This window comes from Diceros bicornis, chromosome 16 (genome assembly GCF_020826845.1).
Source record: "Diceros bicornis minor isolate mBicDic1 chromosome 16, mDicBic1.mat.cur, whole genome shotgun sequence".
Classification (NCBI taxonomy): Eukaryota; Metazoa; Chordata; class Mammalia; order Perissodactyla; family Rhinocerotidae; genus Diceros; species Diceros bicornis.
This window is the reverse complement of record NC_080755.1, coordinates 20,052,216-20,060,846: the sequence shown is the minus strand read 5'-3', so window position 1 is coordinate 20,060,846 and position 8,631 is coordinate 20,052,216. Positions and strand designations below refer to the sequence as shown.

Here is an 8,631-nt window from a genome sequence, read left to right as displayed (position 1 = left end):
AGAAGCATTTTCCTGATTGATGAAAAAATAACTCAGTTATGCTCATCTACCCCTGCTAGAAGGTTATGCAGTGTATTATGTAGTATCTAATGAAAATAAAACGAAAAAGTAAAATAAAAAATTTTAAAAAGGCAGAATCGGGACCACACTGCTGATCCTCTTGAACAAGAATCTGCATTTGAACAAAATCCCCACGTGCCTCTTGGCACATTGACATTTGAGAAGAACTCACCAAGCCTCTTTGAATCAGCTTTTCCTGTCGTTTGCGTCTTGAATCAGACCACCACCACCCCCTGTGCAATAGTCCAGATGAATGTTATTACTCCTCTTTAGTGATAAAGAAACTGGGTTCAGGGAGTTTAAGTGTTAGCCAAAGCTCACACATATTTAGACGTCAGGAGCCGCAGGAGCATCCAGTTCGGAGCCCCACTGTAATTCCGTCCTCTGATGTGCTGTAGGGCCTAATCAACAGTTTTCATGGGCCCTGCAGCCAGGGTCTAGGGCTACTTGATCACTAACCTTGCATTAGTCTTTATTTTAAGAGACCACAGGTTTTAAAGACATCCTTCCTCCTTGTGTTTGTAATCATGAAAAACTCCTTAATCTAGGTAATGTATTTAATGAGTAGCTCCAAATATTTGTTCCCAACTACCAGCAGTTTAATACAAAAATCACAGGCTAGCTTAATCGCACTTAACCAAGAAAGGCCCGTGAATGGCTTTCTCTCATTATTTCTCACTGAAGCATACACCCTTGCCACAGCTCTCTTTTTGTTAATAAAAGCAAGGAGAAAGTGTGAAAAATCTTCATGCTCCTTGATGTTTTAAAATCCTTATCTATTTCTAAAATCCAACCCATAGGATAAGGAAAAATTACTACATAAAGTAGAATTATTTCAGAGAAAGGCTTTCCCACAGAAACTTCTCAACTGGTAGGCTAAAATGGTATGAGGTATTTAAGGACGTATCTGGTAAATTGCTACCACAATTAATACAGATTATATGCACAATAGTCCTTAACAAATGCTTGCTGTAGGAATAACTTTCATTTTCAAGTTACTTTAGAGTTTGCAAGGCATCTTACCTTTTTTTTTTTAATTTAATCTCATTGATTTATATCTTTGCAACAATTCTGGTAGGTAGATGTTATTATTTCCATTTTAGAGACATTGAAACCAAGGCTCAGAGAGATTAAGAAACACTCACCCGGAGTTATAGATTTAATGATAGAAGTGGGATTCAAATCCTGGTCCTGTGACTACAATTCTATGTCCTTCCACTACTTCTTGCTGAATCCTTCTTTTAAAAAGGCATTCCAGTGAGCCTTATACTCAGATTGCTATGTGTAAACGGAGCCGCTAGTGCCCTTCTGGGTACACACATACTTACAGCCTGTTTCATGGAAACCACTCCACATGCAAGTCCTGCCTTACTACCTGGAGTAATTGGTACACACTGGATAAATCACCGTAGGTGAAATAATCTTCCACCATTTCCATCTCTCTCAAATTCTACTATTGTAAGTTTGTTTCTTTTAGACTAGGGAGACGTTCCGGCCTTAAAGGATCCCCACTGAGATGCAAACATGGGGTTTCTTCCAGCTTTGGGTGGTGTCTGTTGCCAGGCTTCAGCTTTCAATCTGCTAAGGGCAAGGTGGTGTGGACACAGGCCCTGGCACCCTGAACCCACCACTTCTTGTCTATATGCCAAGCCACAGCCTTGAGCCACCCATGGTGGCCCAGATGCAGGCCATCAGGTGCGTGGTGGTGGAAGATGCAGCTGCAGGTAAAACTTGCCTACTGTTCAGTTACCTGCCAATGCACTTCCTGGAGAATATATCCTCACTGTCTTTGACAACTATTCTGGTAATGGTATGGTAGATGGAAAACTGGTGAATCTGGGTTTATGGGACAAGAAACTGGACAAGAAGAGTATGACAGATTACACCCCATCCTATCTGCAGAAAGATGTATCTTTAATTTGCTTTTCCCTTGTGATCCTGCATCATTTAGCATATATCTGTGCAAAGTGGTCATCTGAAATATGACACCATTTTCCCAACACTCTCATCATCCAATGGAAGCTAAATGTGGTCTTAGGGCTGATAAAGACCTGGTTGGGAAACTGAAGGAGAAGAAGTTGACTCCCATCTCATAGCCAAAGGCTTTAGGTAAAGCTAAGGAGATCAGTGCCATAAAATAATGTACCTAGAATGCTCAGCTTTCACACAGAAGGGCCTCAAGATGGTTTGAAGGAGCGATTAGAACAGTTCTCTGCCCACTACCTGTCAAGAAGAGGAAGGGAAAGTGCTTGCTGTTTAAGGGAGGGCAAAATAAATAAAATTGAAAGTCCTGTAGTAAATTCATTAAAGAAAAATAAAAGATACTAAGACAGATGAGAAGAAGAGTGAGACAAGGATATAACAGACACAGAAGAAGTCATTTACAACACAATTCTATGAAGTCTTGATGAAAAGCCTGTTTTTCAAGAAAATACAAATTGTCAAAATTCCCTTGGAAAGAAGCAGAAAACCCAAACAGACAAATAACCAGAGAAGAAACAAGGGAGAGAAAAAACGGTTGTCAACAAGTTATCTCCAAGAAGGGAACCAGACCCATAAAGTGTTCCCACCAGCTGTGCACGTCCAGTCAAGAAATAGATAATTCCTAAGTTTATATCAAATATTCCATGGCAAAAAAAAAAAATCTTTCCAAATCATTTTACAGAGCTAGCCTAATTTTGATCACAAAATAAATAACACAAAAAGAAAAAATTACAGACTTACCTCTTGAAAAAGTGATAGTTAAAGACCTTGACTTCTGCATGTCCACACCATGCCACCCCTTTCTCCCCTGCTGCACTATTTGCTCAAGGGCAGGGAGAGCCCCTCCCTTTACCCCCTGGGTTGTAGAATCAGCAGGTTAGCAACAGAACCCAGATTCTCAACCTCATTTTCTAGTTCTTAGCACCTCTCACACAAAACAGCATAAGATAGTGACCTGTTTGTCAATATTCATACTGCAATATTTTAAATAAGTGCAGCTTACTGAGACCTCAGAGAATTCTTTCAAGATAAGCTCAGGCGAAAGGGGACACTTGCCAAGAAGCAATGCTTAATTTGTGACTGAGGGATACTGTAATTACCCCTGGCACGCCACACAGGTTAGAGAAACTGCTGCTTTCCCCCACAATAAAGACCTTTCTGAGTGCTTTGGGAACCATCTCTCCTTTTATCTTTGGGATCAGGAAAAAATCTCCCCAAAGTTACATTTTCTTGCTTTCAGCAAATGTTATACTTTCTAAGAGTTGGGCAGTCTTTTTATTCTTAAAACAATTGAACAAGGCCAGCCCCGTGGCTCAGCGGTTAAGTGCACGTGCTCCGCTGCTGGCGGCCCAGGTTTGGATCCCGGGCATGCACCGTTGCACCACTTGTCTGGCCATGCTGAGGCGGCGTCCCACATACAGCAACTAGAAGGATGTGCAACTATGACATACAACTATCTACTGGGGCTTTGGGGGAAAAAAAAAAGGAGGAGGATTGGCAATAGATGTTAGCCCAGAGCAAATCTTTCTAAGCAAAAAAAGAGGAGGATTGGCATGGATGTTAGCTCAGGGTTGATCTTCCTCACAAAAAAAAAAATAAAACAATTGAACAAAACACATTTAAATATATTTTCCCTATTTTTAAGTGGTAAAGTGATAAACTACTTCTCAGATTATCAAGCAGCCTTCCTCTGAGGGTATGCTTTCAATTACTCATCTATTTTGTTCTTCCACATGGTATCATCAGTCTCTGAACAAAGAGTACCAGTACAGGGGATGGAAGGAAAAAGAAGCCCCATGACCAACACTGTATGAATGCAGATGTGACCACCTCGCCCCTGAACCTTCCACAGCTCACCAATTTTTAAAAGGACAAATTTCTAACTCCTTTTCTAAGGAGTGAGTGTCTGAAGACCTGCGCAATCAGACCCCAAGCTACCTTTTTAATCTCATCTGCCCCAATTCTTGCTACATCCCAGCCTCACCGGACACCTTGTAGGCCCCCAAGCTCATCAGAAAGTTTTACTCACACTACTCCCTTTGGCTGGAATGACTCTGATAAATGTCCCCTCCTGCCAAGCTCCTACTCACTCTCCCAGGCCCAGATCGAATGTCACTCTCCCTATGAAATCTTCCACCAAGCCATAAATAAGCACTCCGGTGTTTCCCAGGCAACTCAGAGTCTGAGTTGAATTATAATTATTTGAATGTGACTTTGCTCCTTCTAATAGATTATAAGCTTTGTGAGGGCAGGGACTATATATTGGCATATTTGCGTGTTTGTGCTGGCATCCCCACCTCCCAGCTCAGTGCCTCAGACAAGGCAGGGACTCACTACATTTGGGTGGCCCTGTTGAGTGACTACTGGAGGCCCACTGCCTGACACAAACCAGCTGTAATTTCATATAAAACTTAGAGCAATCAGAAGAACTGACTGGAGCATCTTAGAATGGGAAAGTGGTGTTCATGAGGAGACAATTTGAGGGCAATGGTTTCTCAGATTGGCAAGGGGAGGTGATACTCAGGTCAAATGAGAAAAAGCCTGGAACTGTAGTCCTGGGTATCCTTGAAAACATTTTCTCTGCTCTGATTCTCTTATTTATCAATCAATTTGGTTTCCTAAGTAAACTTTCCTTTGGGGAAGACGGTGAGCGGTACGAGCCAGTTGTTTTTATTATCTATTGCTGTGTAACAAACTATACCCAAAGATAGGGGCTTAAAAATAGCAATTTTTACTTGCCTATAATTCCATGGGTCAGGAATGCAGACAAGGATAAGCGGAGTAGTTCTTCTGCTCTCTGCGGCATTGCTGGGGTCATTTGCTCAGCAGCATTCAGTGGGTGGCCTAACTGGGCTAGAAGTTCCAGAAGGCTCTATACACTTACCTGGCACCTCAGTGCCTCCTGGTAGCCACATGGCTAGCTCAGGCTTCCTCACAGCATGCTAGTCTCAGAGTAATCACACTCCTCACATGGATGCTGGCTTCCAAGAGCGTGTCCCAAGTAGGGAAAATGGAAGTTGTAGAACTCTTGGGCCCCAGCCTCAGAAGGGACAGAGCTACTTCTGCCACATTCTGTTAGTCAAAATAGGTCATAGGGCCATCCTGGATTAAAGAGGAGGAGAAATAGTCTCCATCTTTCAATATGATGGAAGGCAAGGAATTTGTAGTAGTCTTTAATCCATCACACTTCTTTTTCCTAGGACCTGATAAACTTTGGATAAACCAAACATCAAAGTTCTAGGCCTACCAAGACGGGACTATAAATCTCACAGTCAGACCATTCTTTAGCATGAATAAATTCCTCATCACTACAATACATAATAGGTATACTTGACACATAGTACATGTTTCTGAAACATGTCTATACTTCAATATTTTGGAAAATGAATCATACTTTAAACGCATCAAAGTAGTTGGCTAGTCAAAGAAAATCTATTCTTTTTCAGGAATTTCTTTGCTTGCTTATTTCCAAGACAGTTATTTTATTCATTTCAATAAAGACTATTCCATAAATATATACTGAATATATTCATAAATATATTATTAAATAAGACCTAATTTTATAAATTGTAAGCATTTTCACATAAAGTTCACAAAGGAGAAAAAATTACTGTCAGAATTACTGTATATTTACTATCATTTTTGCTGAGACCTTATCATAGTTTGGAATTTGAGCATTTCCCTTTGGAAAAATCTGATAAATCAGTGACTTGTGAGTGGCCAAAACATCTTCTCAATCAAAGCCTTAAGCATTTGTTCAACAGAATCTTAGGTGGTGGTTTTGAGAGAGGTTGTTTTGGGAATGATGGGTAGGAATTGTCATTTAATCTTTGCTCTCTGGCTATATAACAGCTAAATGCCCAATCTGAAACTGCTAAGGCTTGAGAGCTATGTACTACACAGTTAATTAGCCTAGATAGTATGAGAAAAAGCTAGAGTCCCAAGTCAATTTTAATTTTCTCAAAAGGATCAACCCAATTTTTCCAGTAGCAATGAGGTCTATTTTTCCCAGTAAATTTTTGTGGAGTGAATTAGTGAGGAAATGCATGAGTAAATATATCACTCACCCTTTTCCTCAATATGCTCTGAAGAAACCCACAGACACCCTGGAAAATCCATTTAAATACACAGGGCACTGGCAACATGAATGAGAAAGAGGGAACAGATTTCAAAAAATATACTTCAGGGACCAAATCAAGATGGGGTGAATCCAATCAGATGTGACAAGTGAGGAAGAGGAGAGAACTTGTGAGATTGGGTGACTGGGTTAGTGGTGCTGACACCAAGTGGCTTAAGAATAACAGTGAAGCTTCCAGTGTCACGCGGAAGGAAGAATAGCTCAGTGGGAGTCTTTAGTACTTGTGGTTGTCAGGAGAGATGTCCAGGGGGCAGTTGGTATATTTAAGTCTGATGCTTGAGGGAGAGGTCAGAGTTAGAAGATGTAGTTTTAGAATTGTCACCTTATGTGATAGTGATTTCCTGAAAATGTATGTAATTGCCCAGAGAGTGTGGAGAGAGAACACTAGCACTTACCTGGCAGGTAGAGGAAGGAGTGCTCCTTGGAGACAGAAAAAGAATAATCAGATATATATAAGAAATACGCAGAGTGAGGTATTGCAGGATCCAAGGGACCAGAGTCTCCAAAAGGAGGAAAGGACCAGCCCTGTATACCTATTAAACAATGTGTGAAATGAGACTAAGAAGCTTCTCACATTTTAACATAGACTAAGAAAACTCATGGTCCAAGCAGTTAGAAAACACAGATTCACACCTGCCAATTAATTAGCTCAGTGACCTACAGAAAGTCCCTTAACTTTTCTGAGCCTCACATCTCTCATCTGAAAAATGGAGATAATAGTAATAAAGCCCACCTCACAGGGTTATTGGAATTTGATGAGAAAATGCCTGTGAAAGCCAGCCCTTTGTGAACTAAAAAGCATGCATTGATACAAAGTTATTTCTTAATTTTGGTAGCAGATTAATTATTAATAAATGCTTCAAACTAATAGTATATGAGAAAAGCATAAATAACTCTGTGTTGATAAAGCTCTTTAAACTGTAAAGACCTTCTCAGATCACTGAAGCGTTATTTTTCCTGAGAACTCGTAAGTCCTCCCCCATATGGGGAATGAGGGTCCCCACACTCTAGTAGCAACAGCGCTGGGCTGGGACTCAGGGTCCATGACCTATCTCCATTGTCCCTGTGCCACACTCGATTGTGATTATTTGATGCAGGTCTGCCTCCCTTGTAGACTGTGAGCTCCTGGAAGGCAGACCATGCCTTATCCATTGCCCATCTGTTTCTATCCATAGCCCCCAGCACAATGCTTGGAACATGGAAATGGCTCCACAAATATTCACTGAAAGAAGGAATAAATGGATAATGACCTCAGACAGTCATCTAACCTTAACCTCATTATAAGAGAACACAATTAGATTATAAGTTTGCTGTAGATCTTTATGGCATTAATATTTTTTCCAGATACATAAAGCAATACCAAGAAATGCTGGACATAGTATTTGGAATAGATAAATAATTATGAACATTCATAGAGATGAAAGGTCACAAGTATTTGTAATCATTCCTTTTTAGTGAGATCAAAAATCTTTAAGGATGACATTTGAATAATGTGATTTCAAGCATCTATCATCGGTGGAGTAGTTGCCTCCATGAACAACCAAAAATGATAGCAGTTTGGGCAGCAGGTGAAGCTCCAGTCTAGAAAAGACACTTGCCCTTATCACTCCCATTATTTTGCTGGTTGTCCCTGAGCCCACCAGCATGTGTCAACCCCCACCTCACTCCACTATGGAGTGAAAGATACTTATTTGCTCTTGCCCCAGAAAAAAATTCTCTAAGAATCTTAAAAACAGGAGTGACTAGAGTAGAGATGACTTTGGCACCTGAGGATGGTACATCTTTGACCTGGAGCAGCACAACTCTATACCTGACAACAGAGCTGCTGGAGATGTCACTGAAAGTCACAGTAGAACAAGTACTATCCAACGTTTTGTTCAATTGGTCAGGCAGCAAATACTACAATTATTGGTCATAGGGGCTTGTTATAACCGTTGTAAAATCTAATTGTGTTCATTGGTTTCTATGATCTGATACTCATTGCTTATCTGTATAAAAAATTGCATTTGAGGGGTTTTTCCCCAATATTATGTACACCCTTGGCAATTTGACAATAAGTGGCCCAAATTCAAGTCATATGTCACACAAGCAATGAGTAACATCAGGGAGTAGTAGCCATGACTTCCCAACAAGCAGCCATTTGGAAATGGCCAAAGTCTGAAGTTCTTCACTTTCTTTTTTCAAAAATCCCTTTCTCATGAGTTATAAACCAGATATGTCCCCAGACAGCCAACGAGGAAACATCCCTCCTCTAGGAAAATCATCTCAGGAGCAGCTAGACTACTAGAAAGTTCACATTTCAGTCCATCCATCTCGACAAAAGTCTCCATGGGCTCCAATTGCTGCCACTCTCCATCAGTCTCCTTTGGCATGAGGCTAACTGAGTCTTGCTGGTGTCTTCACCCTTCAGTGCAGAATGATGCTCTGCATTTCACAACTTGGATTGATCT

At 40.7% G+C, this 8,631-nt stretch overlaps 1 pseudogene; it reads left to right on the top strand.

The window, feature by feature from the left end:
• The first annotated feature begins 1,741 nt into the window (after positions 1-1,741).
• On the top strand, positions 1,742-2,339 carry LOC131415134 (ras-related C3 botulinum toxin substrate 1-like; annotated as a pseudogene).
• Positions 2,340-8,631: the final 6,292 nt, after the last annotated feature.